We start from the raw sequence: 22208 nt of genomic DNA, 5'->3' as shown, positions 1-22208 counted from the left end.
ACTATGTATACTGACTGCAGCAGTGAAATTTGGAAAAAAAAAAAAAACTTGCTCCTTGGAAGGAAAACTACGATACACCTAGACAGCATATGAAATTCATGTTGATGTATGGCAAAACCAATACAATATTGTAAAGTAATTAACCTCCAATTAAAATAAGTAAATTTGTATTAAAAAAAGAAAAAAAGAAAAACCAGAGACATATCTTTGCAAACAAATGTCCATATAGTGAAAACTATAGTTTTTCCAGTCGTCATATATGGATGTGAATGTTGTATCAAAAAGAAGGCTGAATGAGGAAAAAGTGATGCTTTCAAATTGTCGTGCTGAAGAAGTCTCTTGAGAGTCCTTTGGACTGCAAAGAGATTGAACCACTATATCCTAAAGGAAACCAACCCTGAATAATCACTGGAAGGATTGATGATGAAGCTGAAGCTCCAATACTTTGACTACCTGATGTGAAGAACAAACTCCATGGAGAAGACCCTGATGCTGGGAAAGATTGAAGGCAAAAGAAGAAGGGAGCAACACAAGATGAGATGGCTAGGTAGCATCACTGATTCAATGGACACAAGTTTGAGCAAACTCCAGGAGATAGTCGAGGAGAGTGGAGACTGGCCTGCTACAGTCTAGAGGATCTCAAATAATCAGACATGACCTAGTGACTGACAACAACAAGAATAATTCATCCATTTATTGGGAGTCTTTTGATTACTATTCAGCATCACTATTAGTAATTCATCTGTCAGACTTTCTATCTTCCTGAATCAATCTTGCAAGATTATGTAAGACCCAGTTACAACTTTTTTGAGTACTCTGGTGTGCATGCCTGGCTCCAGTTTGATAACCTTTTTGGGGGCATACTGGTGCTGGCTGATGGTGTCCACCAGGTCTAGTGGGTTGGGGGGCACTGCTTTAGAGGATCTCTGCTGCTCGCTGAGTGTGGCTCCCTGGTGTGGCTGAGGGGGACAGAAATCTGGCTGTTGAAAGTGACCAGAATCCTGTGGAACTCCTGTGCAGAAAAAAAATGTTCTGTTTCCCCCATTTCTTGATACAGGAAACAGGCCTCATCAACCTCCATAACATTTTCGGAGTTCCGGCTGACAGGCTGAAACATTTCTCTAGCAGGGAAGGCAGAGGATGAGGAGACAAGACAGGAACCCCATCAATAAATAGGAGTGCAGCCTTGGGACAGGGTCCTAGTTCAACCTGAAGAGATGGTGTAACAGTATTTTTGATCCTTTTTGCAAACGCTGAAACCCCTACCAAGTGTGAGAGGTTAATTCTATGCTGTCCACAGACAAGTAAACCCTAGATCAGTTGTAACGAGAAGGTTGATTATGCTGACTCCCAATTATCTCATTATTAACCTTTCAGAAGAAAGTCCACAGGACCATCACACCCATTTGACCAATTACTATAAAACTCCTCACTACCCACTCGAGGTGGGAACATGAAGTTTTGAGGGCATTAGCCTGGTGGCCCCTTTACCTGTCAAAGCAGTAAAGCTATTCTTTTCTACTTTACCAAAAACTCTATCTCTGAGCTTTAATTCGGCCTCAGGGTAAAAAGGTTGTGTTCAGCATCATTGTGTCAGGTCTACAAGCGAACCCAAAGTAAGGAAAGCAGTGCTAATAGGTTAGATAGGAAGAGTCACAGATGTTGCTGCCAGGGCTGGGCCCTCTGGATAGAATGTGAGCCACATATATCCATTAGGTCATCAATGTGCAGAGAAATTTCTAATAGATCCCTGACCCTTAGGAATACACTATAAAATTAGTCAATAAATCTCTTTCATGTATGACAGAGGGGGCTGTTCAAGCCACTGACTATCTGCTGGGATTTGGATCAAGCAAGATTCCATTCTACTTTTTAACAGCAAAAGGTTGATTTCCTGTAGTCCTCTGTCTCTCTTGGACATAAGCCACACTGGTTTTGAAAACCAGATATTCTGGTTGCTCATCTTCCCCATGTGGGATCCCAAGACTGGGAAATGTGAACTGAGGTTTAGAGCCCTTTGTCCTCGGGGATCCCTCCTTATATGGATCAAGTGCAGGGGATGGATGTGCAAGCCAGACTGTGCCTCCTTCCTCCTACTTATCTCAGTGTGGTTTTTCTTTTTATCTTTAGTTGTTAAAAAATTTCTCTTTTAGTCCTCAGGTCATTATCAGAAACAGTTTTTCTACATGTAGTTTCAATTTTGGTATACCCATGGGAGGAAGTGAGCCCTGATCTTTCTACTCTTTCCCCACATGTGGATTTTACTATCCTCAACATCCTTCCTTTGTCTTTCCCTGAAGATGGTATTTAAGATGAGGGCTTCAGCCATTTGAGCAGTTACTCAGTTTTCCTGGGCCCCTCCTATGTATAGTGAGTGAAGTCGTTCGGTCGTGTCCCACACTTTGCAACCCCATGGACTTTAGCCTACCAGGCTCCTCCATCCATGGGATTTTCCAGGCAAGAGTACTGGAGTAGGTTACCATTTCCTTCTCCAGGGGATCTTCCTGATCCAGTGATTGAACCCAGGTCTCCTGTATTGTAGGAAGACACTTTACCATCTGAGACACCAAGGAAGTCCTATTTATATATGTTATTAAACTTGTTTGATTTTCTTCAGTTAATCTGTCTCATGTCAATTAAATTCTTAGACCAGCCAGAGCAACGTAGAAGGATATGAAGAGCCTAGAACAGGCTTCTGCTTGTTTTAAATGCTGGAATAAATATTTTCAGTACCTTCCATTTTCTGTTAAATATTGCCCAAATTTGCAGTCTAATGAAATCATTCAGCTCCCTAATGTTGGTTCTGGAGACCAGAGATACAAATTGCCTATAAGGTCATTTTTTTGTTACTAGGTTTAGATGCTTTCCAATCTTTGCTAAGAAACAGGTCTATGGTCTTTGAGTTCCTGTGAAGGAAATGTCTCTGGTAAAATGAAACCTTCTCAGGGTTATGCACGGACTGCTCAGAAAGCTTTTAGTTCTGAGATAAAATGCACCATTTGGTTACTATCTACATCTGAGACAGCTGATGTATTAACTAACACATTAATAATTGTCTCACTGAAAGGTTAAGAGTTATTCTAACAGTAGAGGAATAGATTTAAAACCCCATTTCTATTATAATATATGACTGAGTGCTGCCATTCTACTACATATGGTAATCAAGTTTGTCCAGAGTTGTTCAATTTATTGTGGTATCTGTTTTATTTTACATGTATATCAATAAAAATCTTGGAAAGATTCAGGGAATTTCCTAAACTGATTCTCATAGTAACAAAATAACTCACCTTTAAGCCCAAGAATTTTGATCTAAAGATTCATTTTTCTTCACTGTTGCTTTCTCAATAAGAAATGAATTGGCTTATTTCTCTCCTGTGGCAACTGAACTATTTTTCTGGAATTTGAGTTTTGTCTTTTGATGATCCTGGGTCATAAACTGTGTTCCGATTAGTTTGGTGCAGGTGGTGGATACTAGCCACTGAAGAACCATGACTCTGTTTATAAACCCCTCAGAGTCTCTATGTTCAAGAAATTATATACAAAAAGTTTCTATTGTGAATCTGTGTTTTATAGCAAGCCATATGTAAACCCCTAAAGGCTTAATATTTGCCAATTTCATGAAAAATGAACCTGAAAATATTTGCATCATAAGCAACTGGAGGGCATTTTAAGTATAGAAATATGAGATCTAAATCTCAGTATAATGATTCAGTATCTCTGGAAATGAGGTTTAGAATCTGTTGAATGACAAGAGACCATTTTGATGCAAATTAATTAAAGCACCACAGATACAGTGGGCTTTGGGCAATAAAATACTATATTAAGCACCTGAAATAAAGTGCTTGGTTTAGTTAGAATTCATGCACTAATCAACCCAAATTTTCACTAATACTAGATATTTTTCTAATATGGAACTAGGGAAAGCTCAGTGGAAAAAACCCTGCCTGGCAACACAGGAAACATGGCTTCAGTCCTTAGGTCAGAAAGATCTTCTGGAGAAGGAAATGGCAACCTACTCCAGTATTCTTGTTGGGGAAATCCCATGGACAGAGGAGACTTGTGGGCTACAGTCCATGAGGTCATAAAAGAGTCAGACATGATTCAACAACTAAACAACTCAATAGGAAGTTCATTGTCCAAATATGTATTGTGAGGTACTAACATGCAGGATATTATAATGAACATGATAATCAGTAGCATATAGATTCAGTACTAGAAGAAAAATAAAGATCATCAGAGAAAAAGATATAAAACCAAATAAAAGAAATTAAACAAAAACCAGATTATTCTCCAATCAAATAATAAACAAATGTAAGTTTCAGAAAATGTGCTTTAATAATTATGTGTGAAAAAAGTAACAATTTTAATTAGCAAAATATAAGCCCAGATATAGATTGTCAACAAAAGATAAAAAGCTAATGTAACTCAAGTCCCCAAATGTCCCTTCAGACAAGAGTAACTAATATGAACACAGAGAGTTTCCATAACTTAAAAAAGGAAATTGAATGAGAGCACAAATACCAATGCACAGTACATCAGGCTCTTCTGTTTTATATTCATATAATAGTCATATAAATTTATTCATATAAATAAATGTTTTCAGTTAAGTTTTTATATTAATATATATATTAAAATTTTGACAATGATGCAAAAGCAATTCAATGGGAGGGGTAGAATTTCGAGTGAAATGAGAGTAACTGTATGTATATAGGCAAAAATACACTGAAGCCTTTGATTGTATGGATCACAACAAACTGTGGAAAATTCTTCAGGAGATAAGATTACCAGACCACCTTACCTGTCTTCTGAGAAACCTATATGTGGGTCAAGAAGCACCAGTTAGAACTGGACATGGAACAACTAACTGGTTCAAATTTGGGAAAAGAGCATGACAAGGCTGTATATTGTCACCCTGCTTATTTAACTTATATCCAAGAGTACATCATGTGAAATGCCAGGCTGAAATCACAACAACACAGATATGCAGAAGAAATATCAACAACACAGATATGCAGATGATACCACTGTAATGGCAGAAAGTGAAGAGGAACTAAACCTCTTGATAAGGGTGAAAGAGGAGGATGAAAAATCTGGCCTCAACACTTTAAAAAAAAAAAATAGAGAAACTAAGATTGTGGCATCTGGTCCCATCATTTCATGACAAATAGAAGGAGAAAAAGTGGAATCAGACAGATATTCTTGGGCTCCAAAATCAAAATGGATGGTGACTGCAGCCATGAAATTAAAGACACTTGCTCCTTAAAAGGAGTACTATGACAAAACTAGACAGCATACTAAAAAGAAGAGACATCACTTTGCCAAGTTCCATATAGTCAGAGTTATGCTTTACCAGTAGTCATGTACAGATATGAGAGTTAGACCATAAAGGTGGCTGAGTACTGAAGAACTGATGCTTTCAAATTGTGGTGCTGGAGAAGATTTTCAAGAGTCCCTTGGACAGCAAGGAGATAAAACCAGTAAATTCTAAAGGAAATCAACCCTGAATATCCTTTGAAGGACTGATGCTGATGTTGAAGCTTCAATACTTTGGCCACCTGATGGGAAGAGCCAACTCATTGGAAGAGACCTTGATGCCAAGAAAGATTGATGGCAAAAAAAGAAGTGGGCAGCAGAAGATAAGATGGCTAGATAGCATCACCAACTCGATGGACATGAATTTGAGGAAACTCTTAGAGATTCTGGAGGACAGAGAAACACTGCATTCTGCAACGCATGAGGTTGCAAAGAATCAGACAATTTAGGGACTGAACAACAATAGCAGCAGACAATAATAACCATGAGAAAAACAAAATCCTTGATTAAAACATGTCATATAAAAGTTAACTCAGATTAAATCATGGGCCTAAAAGTAAAATAAAAACTGTAAAACTTAAAAATGAGAAGAAAAAGTTGAAATGTAAGATTAGCCAGAGAAATGTTAGAATTGATAACAAAAGTATCATCTATTTAAAGGAAAATTAATAAATCAGACCTTATAATTATTAAACAGTTTTGTTCTGTGAATCACCATATTAAGAGAATGAGAATAATCTATAGACTGATAAAATATTTTCGACCACATTATAACAAAGGAGTAAGATATATAACTAATACATATACATTATAATATACAATATATACTGATATTCTGTCTAATAAAATATATCCTAGTATATGTAATATGAACTGACATTATATACTAGTATTTTCTCCTTATCTATAGTTTCTCTCATTCTCTTAGTATTATCATCCCAAAATTGCCAAAGATAAAGCTCAGCTTCCAGAATAACTTCTAGATTAATTTATTTTTTTAAAGATTCTTTTGATGTGGATCATTCTTTTTTCAGTATTTATTGAATTTGCTACAATACTGTTTCTGCTTTATTTATTTACTTTTTTAGCTATGAGGCATGTGAGATCTTAACTTTTCGACAAGGGATCAAACCCACAACCCTGCACTGTAAGGCAAAATCTTAATAATCGTACCACCAGACAAGTCCCCCAGATTAATTTCTTAATTTGGAAATTATATTTTCAGATATATAAATAGAAACTCAACAGAAAAACAAAAATAAAAACAATCAACTAATACATGGTCTCTGGTCTTGTGAACAGATAATTCACTGAAGAATGTACACAGATATCAATAAACATATGAAAAGATATCCAGCTATATTATCCATAAGGGATATGCAAATTAAAACCATATTAAGACATTGGAATGACTGAAGTAGTAATAATAGTAAAATAGAGACAACACAAAATTCTTATGAGGACACAGAGGAAATGAATAAATTATACATTACTGATCACACCATGAAAAACATGTAGATTGTTTCTTTAAGAAAAACCATAGAACAGCCATAAATCTAGTAGTTCCTCTGCTGGATATTTAACTAAGAGGATTAAAAAATTATGCTCATTCAAAAACTTGTGTGTTAATGCTCAAAAAAGCTTTTATTTGTAATAGTCAAAAGTTGAAAACAATACAGATATAATTCAATGAATGAACGTTTATGCTCTGGTAATCCATATCATAGAACGCTATTCAGCAATAAAGGAGACTGGACTATTGACACATGTAACAACTTGGAATGTCCACACAATCATGTTTAGTGAAAAGGTCAAAGGTTACATACTATATGGTTCCCTTTACACAATATATGCTGTTAAAAATGACAAAATTGTATAAATTGAGAACAGGCTAGTGATTAGCATGTTTAAAGCTAGAGAGAGAAATGAAGAAAGGAAGATGGGTGTAGCTATAAGAGAGCACATAAGGAATTCCTAGGGTGAGGAAAAGAGCTTGGACTGGGACAGTGTCAATGCTGATATCTAGGCTGTGATATGGTACTTGTAGTTTTGAAAGATGCTACCACTAGCATCTTCATGGAACCTCTTTGGATTAATTCTCAAAACTGTATATAAATCTCAATTATCTCCAAAATTCAATAATTTATACTCATCCTTCAAAATACACACTAATATTATCAGAAATCATATAGACAAATTATTAGATAAAATATAAACATAGTTGTCTCTCGGATTAAGTGGTGAATTGGTTCCAGGATCTGCCCTGGATGCTAAAGTCCATTGTCAGCACTATGAGCCCATGGTTCCATATTGGCAGATTCCACAAACCACAGATAGTGTAGTACTCTTTGTATTTACTGAAAAAAAAAAAAAAATTACAAAACAAAAAAATCTATATGTTAGTGGACCCATGCAGTTCAAACATGTGTTGTTCAAGTGTCAACTGCATAAAGTAATATTATAAAAATTTAAATATATTAAATGAATTAAATTGAATCTTGGAAAAAATCATAACAAAAATGGGCAGATTTGGGAAAAAATGGACAACAAAATTTATAAAAATGGATGTGTGTGTTTATTTGTGTGTGCAATGCATACCTGGAATATGGTTTGTCATACATTTGTGAACTCAGTGTAATCATTACTAACAGATTAAGGATAGTTTGAGACAATTAGTGAAATAGAAGACAATTTAGTAGAAGTTAGACAGAAAGCTACATAGGAAACTAGGAAGTAAAAAAAAAAAAATAAAAGCAACATTAATAGGCATGAAAGTTAGAAATAAAAATTCCAGAATATTGGGAACTGAACTGTCAAAATACTAGATAAATTATGAGAAAGGCAAATATCATAGAACCAGTGGCTGTGAATTCTAGAATTTATTTCAGATATGCATTTAAGATTCAAAAACAAAATGGAATAGAATTATACATTTAAAGTAAAAAGAGGAACTTCATTGGCTGTCCAGTGGTTAAAACTCCATACTTCTGCAAGGGACCCAATCTGGATCCCCAGGTGGAGAACTGAGATATCCACAAGCTGTGGGAGTTGGTCAAAAAATAAATAAATAATTTTTAAAACAAACAATGTGAAGGCACATATTCAAACCTGAATGCCATCCATTCTGCTCCTTCCATAGTCTTCCCATGAAATTTAATACAGCTTTATCTTTGTAGGGTTTCCAGCCAGAATTTTTGCTTTTTTTTTTTTTTTCTTCTTCTTTTTCATTCAAACCCTACATTGAAGTTAAAGTCGCTCGGTCGTGTCTGACTTGTTGCGACCCCATGGACTATACAGTCCATGGAATTCTCCAGGCCAGAATACTTAAGTGGGTAGCCTATCCCTTTTCCAGCGGATCTTCCCAACCCAGAAATCAAACCCAGGTCTCCTGCACTGCAGGCGGATTCGTTACCAACTGAGCTATCAGGGAAGTCCCATTATCAAATCTTTTGTTTATGATAACACATACTCTTTTTTTAAGTATCTATACAAATTACGTAACATGCTGTTTTGCCATACTGAAAACTGTCAAAGAGAGTATGGCTCATCCGCTTTGTTCACTAATATATCTCCAGTACCAAGCATATGGTAGACAGTCAATAAATGTTTGGGGAATTAAGCCCCCATGGACTTTAATTGATGGTAAGTAAATTAAAATAGTGTTTACCTATTAGCAATAAGATTATAATGAAGCACAATACAGAAAAGTGGAATAACTGTTTAAAATAAAGTGAGTTTAAAGAACACTCCCTTTGTAACATAGTGCTTTACTGTGAACATCTCATGTAGCTATTGATTTCTTATAATCTGCACATAGGGTAAATAAAGGTAAATGTGAAAAGTGATAGTCTGATCACAAAGCAAAGAGCTTTGTATATACTTTGTAAATACTATACTAGACTATCAAGGCAGCTTAAGTATAAGAGATTGCTTTTTATTTTTTTAATATAAATTTATGTTTTTAATTGGAGGTTAATTACTTTACAATATTGTATTGGTTTTGCCATACATCAACATGAATCCGCCACAGGTGTACACATGTTCCCTAACCTAAACCTCCCTCCCACCTCAGAAACAGAGTCACAGACTTAGAGAACAAATTATTGGTTACCAGGGCAAAGGATGGGAAAAGATTTGGGATTGACATGTATACACTACTGTATTTACAATATATCACCAACTGAGAAAATAATCTGAAAATAATAGATATATGCATTATATGTATAATTGAATCATTTTGCTGTATTCCTGAAAGTAACACAGCACTGTAATCAACAATATTTTAATAAAAAAATTTTTTTAGAAATAAAGAAAGATTAGTCTGCATATCCATTCATTTATTCATGAAGTGATTATTTAGAATTTGCCATGAGTAAGACATTAGAAAAATAGGATAAACACATCAATTAATTCCTTTTTGACATGGACTCTACATTCCAATAGAGGTAGATACACATATTGATGAGTGCTAAGAAGTTCACTAGAGAAAAATTATTAAAAATGGCAAAGTGGGGTTAGGATGGCTAGTAAGGCTCCTTGAGAATGACATTTGGAAGTAAAGGACTGACAGTGCTGTGAGAGGACACCTAGAGAGCTGAATGGCGAGTGTCTCAGACTCATGGAAGAGTGAATGGAAGGGCAACCAGGACAGACCTTCCCACATATAATTAAAGAATAGCATATGGGAGCATCCTTGGAGGGAGAGGTGGAGAGAAAGCTGGATCAGAGGCAGATTGCAAAGGGCCCATGGACACTGGTCACAAAACGTAGCAATAGGAAGGATCACTTTTAAGAGTGAAAGGACTAATGATTTTGGTCAGAAACCAAGTGTGAATATGGTTGCTCCAAGCAAACTGGGATTTATATTCATCCTAGTTGCACATCAGTGTAGGAGTTTTGAGACTTAAACTGAGTGAAATGAAAGCCACTGGAGAGGGTTTTCAGATGGTTGTTATGATGTGACATCCAAGATAATGACTCATGATTGTAGGCCAAGAACAAAATCAAGGGTTGAGAAAGAGAAACAGGGGCAGCAGGTTGAGAAATGCTGCTATAAGAGGCCAGGCAAGGATGGGTTAGACCAGGGTAGGGGAGATGCAATGCAATGGGAAAAGCAATTGGAATATATATCTAAACATTTCTAACTGTATCATCTTTCTATCTCTCTACTTATTATATGTATCTGGTGGCTCAGCTAGTAAAGAATCTCCCCTAAATGCAGGACATCTGAGTTCAATCCCTGGGTTGGGAAGATCCCTTGGAGGAGAGCATGGCAACCCACTTCAGTATTGTTGCCTGGAGAATCCCCATGGACAGAGGAGTCTGGCAGGATATAGTCTATAGGGTTGCAAAGAGTTGGACATGACTGAGCAACTAAGAACAAGCACATCCATCTATCATATATCTATCTATTATCTATCTGTCTCTCTATGTCTATCTATCTGTCTATCTCAGTTAGAGATATGTTGTTCAGTCATGTCTGACTCATTGCAACCCCATGGACTGCAGCATGCCACGTCTCCCTATCCTCACCATCTCCTGGAGTTTGCCCAAGGACTGATGCTGAAACTGAAACTGCAATACTTTGGACACCTGATGCAAAGAGTTGAGTCATTGGAAAAGGCCCTGATGCTGGGAAAGATTGAAGACAGGAGGAAAAGGGGACAACAGAGGATGAGATGGTTGGATGGCATCACCAACTCAATGGGCATGAATTTGAGCAAGCTCTGGAAGATGATGAAGGACAGGGAAGCCTGGCATGCTGCAGTCCATGGGGTCACAGAGTCAGACAGGACTGAGCAACTGAACAACACCAAAAATGTCAATTGCATTTTTTGCTACATTTACTGTAGGTTGCACAAGAAATTTTAGTCTCTTGTAATTGTGCCTCAGACTTCTTGAAAATACACCGTCTAAATTGCCCAGATGATCTTCTAGATTCAACATGTTATTGTTGGTTATAAATTTAGCTAATAGTAGTTTACAGACACGGAGAAGGCAATGGCACCCCCACTCCAGTACTCTTGCCTGGAAAATCCCATGGATGCAGGAGCCTGGAAGGCTGCAGTTCATGGGGTCACTGAGGGTCAGACACGACTGAGCAACTTCATTTTCACTTTTCACTTTCATGCATTGGAGAAGGCAATGGCAACCCACTCCAGTGTTCTTGCCTGGAGAATCCCAGGGACGGTGGAGCCTGGTGGGCTGCCGTCTATGGGGTCGCACAGAGTTGGACATGACTGAAGCGACTTAGCAGCAGCAGCAGCAGCAGTTTACAGACAAATGATTATGATTTTATGTGGTTTAAGCTATATATTGTCACCCTGATTATTTAACTTATATGCAGAGTACATCATGAGAAACGCTGGACCGGAAGAAACACAAGCTGGAATCAAGATTGCTAGGAGAAATATCAATAACCTCAGATATTCAGATGACACCACCCTTATGGCAGAAAGTGAAGTGGAGCTAAAAAACCTCTTGATGAAAGTGAAAGAGGAGAGCGAAAAAGTTGGCTTAAAACTCAACGTTCAGAAAACGAAGATCATGGCATCCGGTCCCATCACTTCATGGGAAATAGATGGGGAAACAGTGGAAACAATATCAGACTTAATTTTTTGGGGCTCCAAAATCACTGCAGATGGTGACTGCAGCCATGAAATTAAAAGATGCTTACTCCTGGGAAGAAAAGTTATGACCAACCTAGATAGCATATTCAAAAGCAGAGACATTGCTTTGTCGACTAAGGTCCATGTAGTCAAGGCTATGGTTTTTCCTGTGGTCATGTATGGATGTGAGAGTTGACTGTGAAGAAGGCTGACCACTGAAGAATTGATGCTTTTGAACTGTGGTGTTGGAGAAAACTCTTGAGAGTCCATTGGACTGCAAGGTGATCCAAGCAGTCCATTCTGAAGGGGATCAACCCTGGGATTTCTTTGGAAGGAATGATGCTAAAGCTGAAGCTCCAGTACTTTGGCCACCTCATGCGAAGAGTTGACTTATTGGAAGAGACTCTGATGCTGGGAGGGATTGGGGGCAGGAGGAGAAGGAGACGACAGAGGATGAGATGGCTGGATGGCATCATGGACTCGATGGACGTGAGTCTGAGTGAAGTCTGGGAGATGGTGATGGACAGGGAGGCCTGGTGTGTTGCGATTCATGGGGTCGCAAAGAGTTGGGCACGACTGAGCAAATGAACTGAATTGAGCTGTACTTATATATTTCACACATAAATGATGCTATAGACAAATGTAAATAAAGCCTGTGACTCAAACATCAAGTGGTGTTTGCTAGAAAGAAAGTAGAATTTTTAAGCTCTGAATTTAAAAAAATGGCATTGGTGATACCATCTAGCCATCTCATCCTCTGATTCCCTCTTTACCTCCTCCCCTCAGAGTTTCTCAGCATCAGAAACTTTTCCAATGAGTCAGCTGTTTGCATCAGGCAGCCAAAGTAATAGCGCTTCAGTTTCTGCATCACATTTTCCAATGAGTATTCAGGGCTGATTTTCTACAAGATTGACTGGTTTGATCTCCTTGCTGTCCAAGAGACTCTCAAGAGTGTTCTCCAGAACCACAGTTTGAAAGCATCAATTTTTTGATGCTCTGCCTTCATTACAGGCCAGCTTTCACAACTATATGTGACCACTGGGAAGACCATAGCCTTGACTATATGGACTTTTGTCGGCAGAGTGATGTCGCTGCTTTTCAACACATTGTCTAAGTTTGTCATAGCTTTCCTGCTAAGAAGCAACCCTCTTCTTGTTTCATGAATGCAGTCACCATCCTCAGTGATTTTAGAGCTCAAGAAGGGGAAATCTGTCATCACAGCTTCCACATTTTACCCTTCTATTTGCCATGAAGTAATGGGGCCAGATACCATGATCTTAGTTTTTTAAATATTTATTTTTATGCCAGCTTTTCCACTCTTCTCCTTCACCTGCATTAAGAGGTTCTTTAGTTTCTCTTCACTAGCTGTCCTTAGAGTGGTATCATCTGCTTATCTGAGGTTTTGATGTTTCTCCCATTTATCTTGATTCTAGCTTGTAGCTTATCCAGGATGGCATTTCTCTTAATGCGCTCATGGCAGAAGGAAATGGAGAAGGAAATGGCAACCCACTCCAGTATTCTTGCCTGGAGAATCCCAGGGACAGAGGCAGCTGGTAGGCTGTGTCTATGGGTTCACAGAGAGTCAGTCATGACTGAAGTGACTTAGCAGCAGCAGCTCATGGTATAAGTTAAATAAACATGATGACAACTGATAGCCCTATCCTACTCCTTTCTCAATGCTGAACCAATCATTTGTTCTGTGCAGGTTTCTAACTGCTGCTTCTTGATCTACATACAGATTTCTCAGGAGACAGGTAAGATGATCTCATATTCCCATCTTTTTAAGAGCTTTCCACAGTTTGCTATGATCCACACAGTCAAAAGCTTTAGCGAATCAATGAAACAGAAGTAGATGTTTCACTGGAATTTCCTTGCTTTTTCTATAATCCTGTAAATGTTATCAATTTTATCTCTGGTTCCTCTGCCTTTTCTAAAGTAAGGTTGGACATCTGGAAGTTCTTGGTTCATGTAATGCTGAAGCCTACATGCAAGATTTTAAATATGACCTTACTACCAACTGAGCTTCCCTGATAGCTCAGTTAGTAAAGAATCCACCTGCGATGCAGGAGATCATGGCTTGTTTCCTGGGTTGGGAAGATTCACTAGAGAAGGGATAGGCTACACACTCCAGTATTCTTGGGCTTCACTGGTGGCTCAGCTCATAAAAAATCTGCCTGCAATGCAGGAGACCTGGATTCAGTCCCTCGGTTGGGAAGATCCCCTGGAGAAGGAGAAGGCTATCCACTTCAGAATTCTGGTCTGGAGAATTCCATGGATTGTATAGGAGTTGGACGAGCAACTTTCACTTTCACTTTCTACCATGGGAGATGGGATTGATATCTACTCTCTTGTAGCATCACCTCTACCGACCCTAGGGAAGATTTCTTTTCCTCTGTATCAACTTCAACGGAGATTTTTTAAAAAGTTATACTATGCTGACAGTATTATATAATATTTTGGTCTGTTTCTTACTTTTCTGAGAAAATAGTCATCAAAGTGAAAGTTTCTACTTAATTGTAGCATTCAATTATTTGCCTATAAGTAATTCATCATCTTGAAGTGAGTGCCTGTGTGTCATAAATTTAAAAGCCAAGTATGTTTTCATTTATCAGACAAACATAGGAATATTGTAAATACAAGTCATATAAATAAAATATTTAACCAAGTTTGATATTTCCAGAAATTAAATTTTGGATGCAGGGCTAATAGCAAGATGGGGCAATATAATGTACTTTTATAAGCTTCCTTGAATCTGTTCAAAACATTAGACAGTTCAAAATAAAAGCAGTGACAAAGTGGACAAGTGATTTTACACTTACAGTGTAACTTTTCCTCATGATTGGTGACTCATCTCACTCACAGCCCCAGAGCACAGGTATGGGAGATACAGAAATACAACCCTGCTGCACGAATTCTTCCTGAAGGTTCATGGGGCTTGTGGAAGTTTATGTGATTGGCTGGAGGTAAGTCTCTGCAAGGGAATTCTTTGTAATACGATGGAGTCCTTGGGGTTGTCCTTCTGTTTTACCCAAGTCTCTCAGCATCTTCAATTTATTTTATATTTTTTTTTATTATTTCAAAGTTAATAAAGCTAGTTGCCTATTCACATTATGTTCCTATTAAAAGTGAATTTGAAAGAATTCCCTATGTCTAAATATCATAATTATGTCAGAGAAGAGATCAAGACATGGATAAACTAGATTGTCACTGTTATAGGGGCATTTTAGGAAGAGATAAATAGTGTTAAATAATTTTAACCTCAGGGTTTCATATTATTTGCTCTATCCTATATTTCTGTCTTATTTTTATGACAAACAAATTGAGAGATTAATGCTGGTAAGTATTTTGTTGCCACTGTTGATCTATTTAATTTAAATGTTAAATTATGTGGCAATTATGTTAAAATACTGTACTGTTTTGGTATGCCACAAGTTTTAGACAGTATTTTTGGTTAGTCACAGGCAGATGTAGGTTTTCAATTGTTTTGGAATATTGTGCACAGATATTTACATTTTTGGATTTTTAAGATAAGGCATCATAATCTCCTTTTTTTTTTTTTTTTTTTGCTTATAAAGTATATTATTGCATTTTAGTGGTTTTGACAGTGATGATCAAACACATGAGTCTGTGTTCACACAATTACCCTTCAACACAGGTATTTTAGGATATGAAAACTAAAGAAGTACAGATAAAATGAACCAGTAAATAAAGTAAGCTTTAAATTTTCTGTACAATATGGTTTGAACAGTATAGAGGATATTTTAAATAGAAAGCTATCCACTAGGTCTCTTCAGCTAGTTGTATTAATTTTTAACTTCACACTAATCCACATGTATATATGTGTGTGTATGACTGTGTGTCTGTGTGTGTGCATGTGTGTGTATGTGTATATGTGTGTGTGTGTGTGCACGTATGTAGCAGCTACTGCTGCTCAGTCACTAAGGGGTTCTTCTCCTCTTGTCAGAGCAGAGAACAGATGCCAGAGGGCAGCCTGCAAACAGAGATGGGGCCATGCCAAAGCTGGGCACCAGTGACTGTGTGACCAAAGAATAGGAAAGGAATTCATGCCTGCAAGCACAGGTATAGCTGATTAAATCCCTGCAATTAACTTGAGAGTGTGGGCTTTGGAGTCAATTGTATATTTAGGAAGGACATATAACCTAGAGTAAGGCAAAACCTGACTCTAAGCTGACCACCCAGTGCCCACCGCAGGTTCAGAGATCTTCCTAGAAATAATGGAGGACTTCCAGAGTAGGCAGATTGGCTAGTGAGGACAACTTGATGACATAGGAAAATAGTCTTCTTACAGAAACTCCCTCTATATATTTTATTGACTTTTTCTTCTTTGTTTTATTCTGTTGTTGTTTCTTTATTATGAAGCCTTACATCTTACTACTTTTTTTCTTTCTTAATACTTTTATTTTTAATTTTTTTTCTATTTCTAAAAGTTGTTGTTGTTTAATCATTAAGTCATGTCCAACTCTTTGTAACCCCATGGACTGTAGCCCACCAAGCTTTTCTGTCCATGCGATTTTCCAGGCAAGAATACTAGAGTGGGTTGCCATTTCACTTTTAGGGAATCTTCATGACCCAGGGATTGAACCCACAATGCCTGCACTGACAGGTGGATTCTTTACCACTGAGCCACCAGGGAAGCCTATATATATACAGGCATATATATATATATATATATATATATATATATATATTCTTTTTACTTTTTTATCTTCTTGTTTTTGAAAACTATCAATGCTATCTAAATATTATAAACAGTTTCAGAAGAATCTATATAATTCAAAAAAAAGTAGAGTGGGAATTTAAGAAGCTATTAATAAACCATACTTTGCTGTTCATTATTAAGTATTTAATATTTATGTCTTAAAATTAATACCTGACTGCTATCATGAATAATTTAAGAGGAGGATTCTCAAGATGGTAAAGGAGTAAAATGTGCAGATCATCTTTCTTCTCACAAATAAAGATATATCTGGAACAACTCCTACAGAAAACATACTGAACACTGGCAGAAGAACTCAAATTTCCAAAAAAGCAAGCTAATCTCCACATAAAGCAGTAGGAAAATAAGAAAAAAAAAAAAAAAACAGACACAAAGGAAACAGGATGGGTCCTGTACCTAAGGGAGGGAGCTGTAAGGGAGGGGAAATTTCTGCACATTTGGAATCACCTTCACAGGCAAGGACAGCAGTGAGGAGCTTCAGAATCTCAGAAGAGTACAGAATGTACATATAAGGCAAACTGGAGAGAATTCAGCACAGAGATCAGTGCTAACCACCACTTATCAGCCAGAGAAGCTGTTTGCATACCTGCCAAAGTGAGCAGGGGCTGGGTGCTGAGGTTCAGGCTTCAGGGATTGGAACCCAGAAAGAGGACTGGGGTTGACTGCTCTGAAGTTATTCTGAAGGGGGTACATACAATACAGCTGGGGAAATCTAGGGAAAAGCTTTAGCCTGCTAGAGAGACAGCAGACTTTTGTCATGGGGACCCTCTAACTCTATGCACTTGCAGACTGTATGACCCTAGTTTTGTGAGTGCCATAGGTGGGATGAGCAGTGACTGCAGCAAGAGTCAGAGGCAGGGGGTGAGACAAGGCTGTGGTTTAAGACCCCAGAGGTGGATATGATGGCCATCATAGAAGCCACCAAGTTATGAGCAGGCACGGATCACTGCCCATAACTTCCTGGGAGCCTATGCAGCTTGGCTCTGCTGAGGGACCCATGACCCTGGAACAGTTCCCCTGGGATAGTACACAACCTGCCTCAGACTGTAGCAACTTCCCATAGGCGTCTACCACCACAGGCACTGCTGCATATCCCAACTGCGGCTGTCATAGCCCTCTTGCTCCTCAGCCCAACCGAGCAAGTGAGCCCTAATAATCTGTGCACTTCTTCCCCTCTTGTTGGGGTGGGGAACAGATGCTGGAGGGAAGCCTACAAACAGAGATTGGGCCAAATGAAAGAGAAAGGGAATGCACTTCTGCAAGTACAGGTGAAACAGATTAAGTCTCCACAATTAGCTTGGGACTGTGGACTTTGAGGGAAAATGGCAACCCACTCAAGTACCCTTGCCTGGAAAATCCCATGGACAGAGAAGCCTGGTAGGCTACAGTCCATGGGGTCGCAAAGAGTCAGATGCGACTGAGCAATTTCACTAGGTGGGTTTAGGAAAAAGGTACAAGCTGGAGTAAGACCAGATCTGAGTCTGAGCTGACTCCACAAAGCCAACAGCAGGTCTAGAGACCTTTTTAGCAATATTGGAGAACTTTAAGATTAGGCAGACTGGCAGTGGAGGACAGCTGATATCATAGAAAAACATTCTTACTGCAATTCTATTTTCTTTTCCTTTTTTTTTTTTTGCCTTTTTTTCTTTTCTTCTACTGTTTTCCTTTATGATTGATCTTTTACTTTTAACTTTTACTTTGTCCTTTTCTAATGCATTTATTTTATTTTTATTTTTTCCTATTTCTAAACTTTGTTTTTCTTTAGTTGCTAAGTCATGTCTAACTCTTTGTGACCTCATTGACTATAGCCTGCCAGGATCCTATGTCCATGAGATTACCCAGGCAAAAATGGGTAAATTGGAGTGAGTTAGAATTTCTTTCTCCAGGATATCTTCCGAACCCAGGGATCAGACCCATGCCGCCTACGTTGGCAGCAGATTCTTTACCACTGAGCCACCATGGAAGCCCTATTTCCATAATATCTTTTTATTGTATTGCAGTTTTCTTGTGTTTTTGGTTCTATATTTTTACTATTCTAGTTTTTAGTGTTTGTTTTCATTTATGCACTTATTTCTTTGATTATTTATTATTTTTTTGTTCCTCTTTTTCTTCTTCTTCTTTTTTTTTTTTTCCTTTATGTGAGTGTGTACGCTTTTTTGTGTGTGTTCCTATCCAATTAATGTTGCTTTTACCATTTTTATTGGGATTTTGTCTATCCATTCTTTTTTTGTTGGTAAGTTTGCTTAATTATTTTCAATTTCTTTCCTTTTCTCTTCTGTATTGTGTGGCTTGTAGAGACTTGGTGCTCCAGTAAAGGGTTAAGGCCTGAACTCCTAAGGACTTGGGAGACCCATGTCCTTGACATTTGACCACCAGAAAAATCCTGACCCCATGGAATATTGGTGAGGGTTCTCCCAGAGGACTTTATCTCAACACCAAGACTTGGACTCACACAAAGGCCAACAAGATCCAGTGCCAGATGCCTCATGCCGAATAACTTTCAAAACTGAAACACAATCCTGCCATTAGTAGACAGGCTGTTCAGTCATAGCAAGCTTACAGACTGCCACCCACCACCCCGTAACACACCACTGGATGCAACACTTCCATTTAGAGAGATCCAGCTCCACTGACCAGAGCACAGATACCAGGCTCCCCCCATGAAAAATCTTAACAAGACAGCACAATTCCCCCCAGTGGGGACAGACTCCACAAGTAAGAACTATGACCTTGCAGCCTGCAAAAAAGAGATCCCAGACACTGTAAATTAAACAAAATGGAAATACAGACAAACATGCAACAGAGAAGAAGCATTGTAAAAACTCACAAGAGCAAACAAATGAAGAGAAAATAGGCAGTTTGCCTGAAAAATATTTCAGAGTAATGATTGTAAAGATAATTCAAAACGTTGAAAGAAACTGGAGGCACAGATAAGTAGAATGGAGGCACAGATTTGAAAAGATAAAAGAAATCTTTAGCATGAACTTAGAAGAAATAAAGAACAGATAATGAACAATACAAAAACTGAAAATAAAAAAAATATGCTAGAGGGAATCAATAGCAAAATAACTGAGGCAGAAGAACAAAAAATGGATAAATAAGCTAGAAGAAAGAATGGTAGAAATAACTGAAGTAAAGTAGAATATCTCAAAACCAAAATTTCACAAATGGCAGAATGGTCTCTGTTTGTTTCCAAGGCAAACCATTAAATATCACAGTAATCCAAATATATGCCCAGATTAGTAATACTGAAGAAGCTGAAGTTGATCGGTTCTATGAAGACATACAAGAACTTTTAGAACTAACACCCTAAAATGATGCCCTTTTTATTATAGGGGACTGGAATACAAAAGTAGGAAGTTACAAAACACCTGGAATAACATAGAAATTTGGCCTTAGAGTACAGAATGAAGCAGGGCAAAGGCTAATAGAGTTTTGCCAAGAGAATGCACTGGTCATCGCAAACAGCCTCTTCTGAAAACATAAGGGAAGACTCTACACGTGGACATATCTGTATGCCCAATATAGAAATCTGATTCATGATATTCTTTGCAGCCAAACACCGAGAAGCTCTATAGAGTTAGCAAAAACAACCAAGACCTGACTGGGTCAGATCATGAACTCCTTATTGCCAAATTCAGACTTAAATTGAGGAAAGTATGGAAAACATTAGACCTTTCAGGTATGACCTAAATCAAATCTCTTATGATTATACAGTGGAAGTGAGAAATAGATTTAAGGGACTAAATATGATAGACAGAGTGCCTGGTGAACTATGGACTGAGGTTCATGACACTGTACAGGAGACAGGGATCAAGACCATCATGAAGAAAAAGAAATGCAAAAAAAAAAAAAAAAGGCAAAGTGGCTGTGTGAGGAGACCTTACTAAAAGCTGTGTAAAGAAGAGAAGGATAAGCAAAGGAGAAAAGGAAAGATATACCCATTTGAATGCAGAGTTCCAAAGAATAACAACGAGAGATAAGAAGGTCTTCCTCAATGATCAGTGCAAAGAAATAGAGGAAAACAATAGAATGGAAAAGATTAGAGATCTCTTGCAGAAAATTAGAGATACCAAGGGAATATTTCATGCAAAGATGGACTCAATGAAGGACAGAAATGGTATGGACCTAACAGAAGTAGAAGATATTAAAAAGTAGTGGTAAAAATACTCAGAAGAACTATGCAAACAATATCTTCATGACCCAGATAACCACTATGGTGTGATCACTCACCTAAATCCAGAAATCCTGGAAGGTGAAGTCAATGGGCCTTAGGAAGCATCACTACGAACAAAGCTAGTGGAGGTGATGGAATTCCAGTTGAGCTATTTCCAATCCTAAAAGATGATGCTGTGAAAGTGCTGCACTCAATATGCCAGCAAATTTGAAAAACTCAGCAGTGGCCACAGGACTGGAAAAAAGTCAGTTTTCATTCCAATCCCTAAGAAGGCAATGCCAAAGAATGTTCAAACTATGACAAAATTGCACTTATCTCACACACTAGTAAAGTAATGCTCAAAATTCTCCAAGCCAGGCTTCAGCAATACATGAACTGTGAACTTCCAGATGTTCAAGCTGGTTTTAGAAAAGGCAGAGGAACCAGAGATCCAATTGCCAATATCTGCTTGATCATGGAAAAAGCAAGAGAGTTCCAGAAAAACATCTATTTCGGCTTTATTGACTATGCCAAAGCCTTTGACTGTGTGGATCACAATAAACTGTGGAATATTCTGAAAGAGATGGGAATACCAGACCACCTGATCTGCCTCTTGAGAAATCTGTATGCAGGTCAGGAAGCAATAGTTAGAACTGGACATGGAACAATGAATTGGTTCCAAATAGGAAAAGGAGCACATCAAGGCTGCGTATTGTCACCCTGCTTACTTAACATCTATGTAGAGTACATCATGAGAAACGCTGGACTGGAAAAAACACAAGCTGAAATCAAGATTTCCAGGAGAAAAAAAAAAAAAAAAACCCTCAGATATGCAGATGGCAACACCCTTAAGGCAGAAAGTGAAGAACTAAAGATCCTATTAATGAAAGTGAAAGAGGAGAGTGAAAAAGTTAGCTTAAAACTCAACATTCATAAAACTTAGATCATGGCATCTGGTCCCATCTCTGCAAGGCAAATAGATGGGGATACAGTGGAAGAAATGGCTGACTTTATTTTTTTGGACTCCAAAATCACTGCACATTTTGACTGCAGCCATGAAATTAAAAGACATTTACTCTTTGGAAGGAAAGTTATTTCCAGCCTAGACAGCATGTTAAAAAGCAGATATTACTTTGCCAACAAAGGTTAATTTAGTCAAGGCTATTTTTTTTTTTTTCCCAGAAACCATGTATTGATGCGAGAGTTGGACTGTAAAAAAGCTGAGTTCTGAAAAATTGATATTTTTGAACCGTGGTTTTGGAGAAGACTCTTGAGAGTCCCTTGGACTGCAAAAAGATCCAACCAGTGCATCCTAAAGAGAATCAGTCCTGAATATTCATTGGAAGAACTAATGTTGAACCTGAAACTACAATATTTTTGCCACCTGATGCAA

Source organism: Oryx dammah, unplaced genomic scaffold (assembly GCF_014754425.2).
Source record: "Oryx dammah isolate SB20612 unplaced genomic scaffold, SCBI_Odam_1.1 HiC_scaffold_18, whole genome shotgun sequence".
In the NCBI taxonomy this organism is placed as follows: domain Eukaryota; kingdom Metazoa; phylum Chordata; class Mammalia; order Artiodactyla; family Bovidae; genus Oryx; species Oryx dammah.
This window is presented reverse-complemented; position numbering follows the sequence as displayed.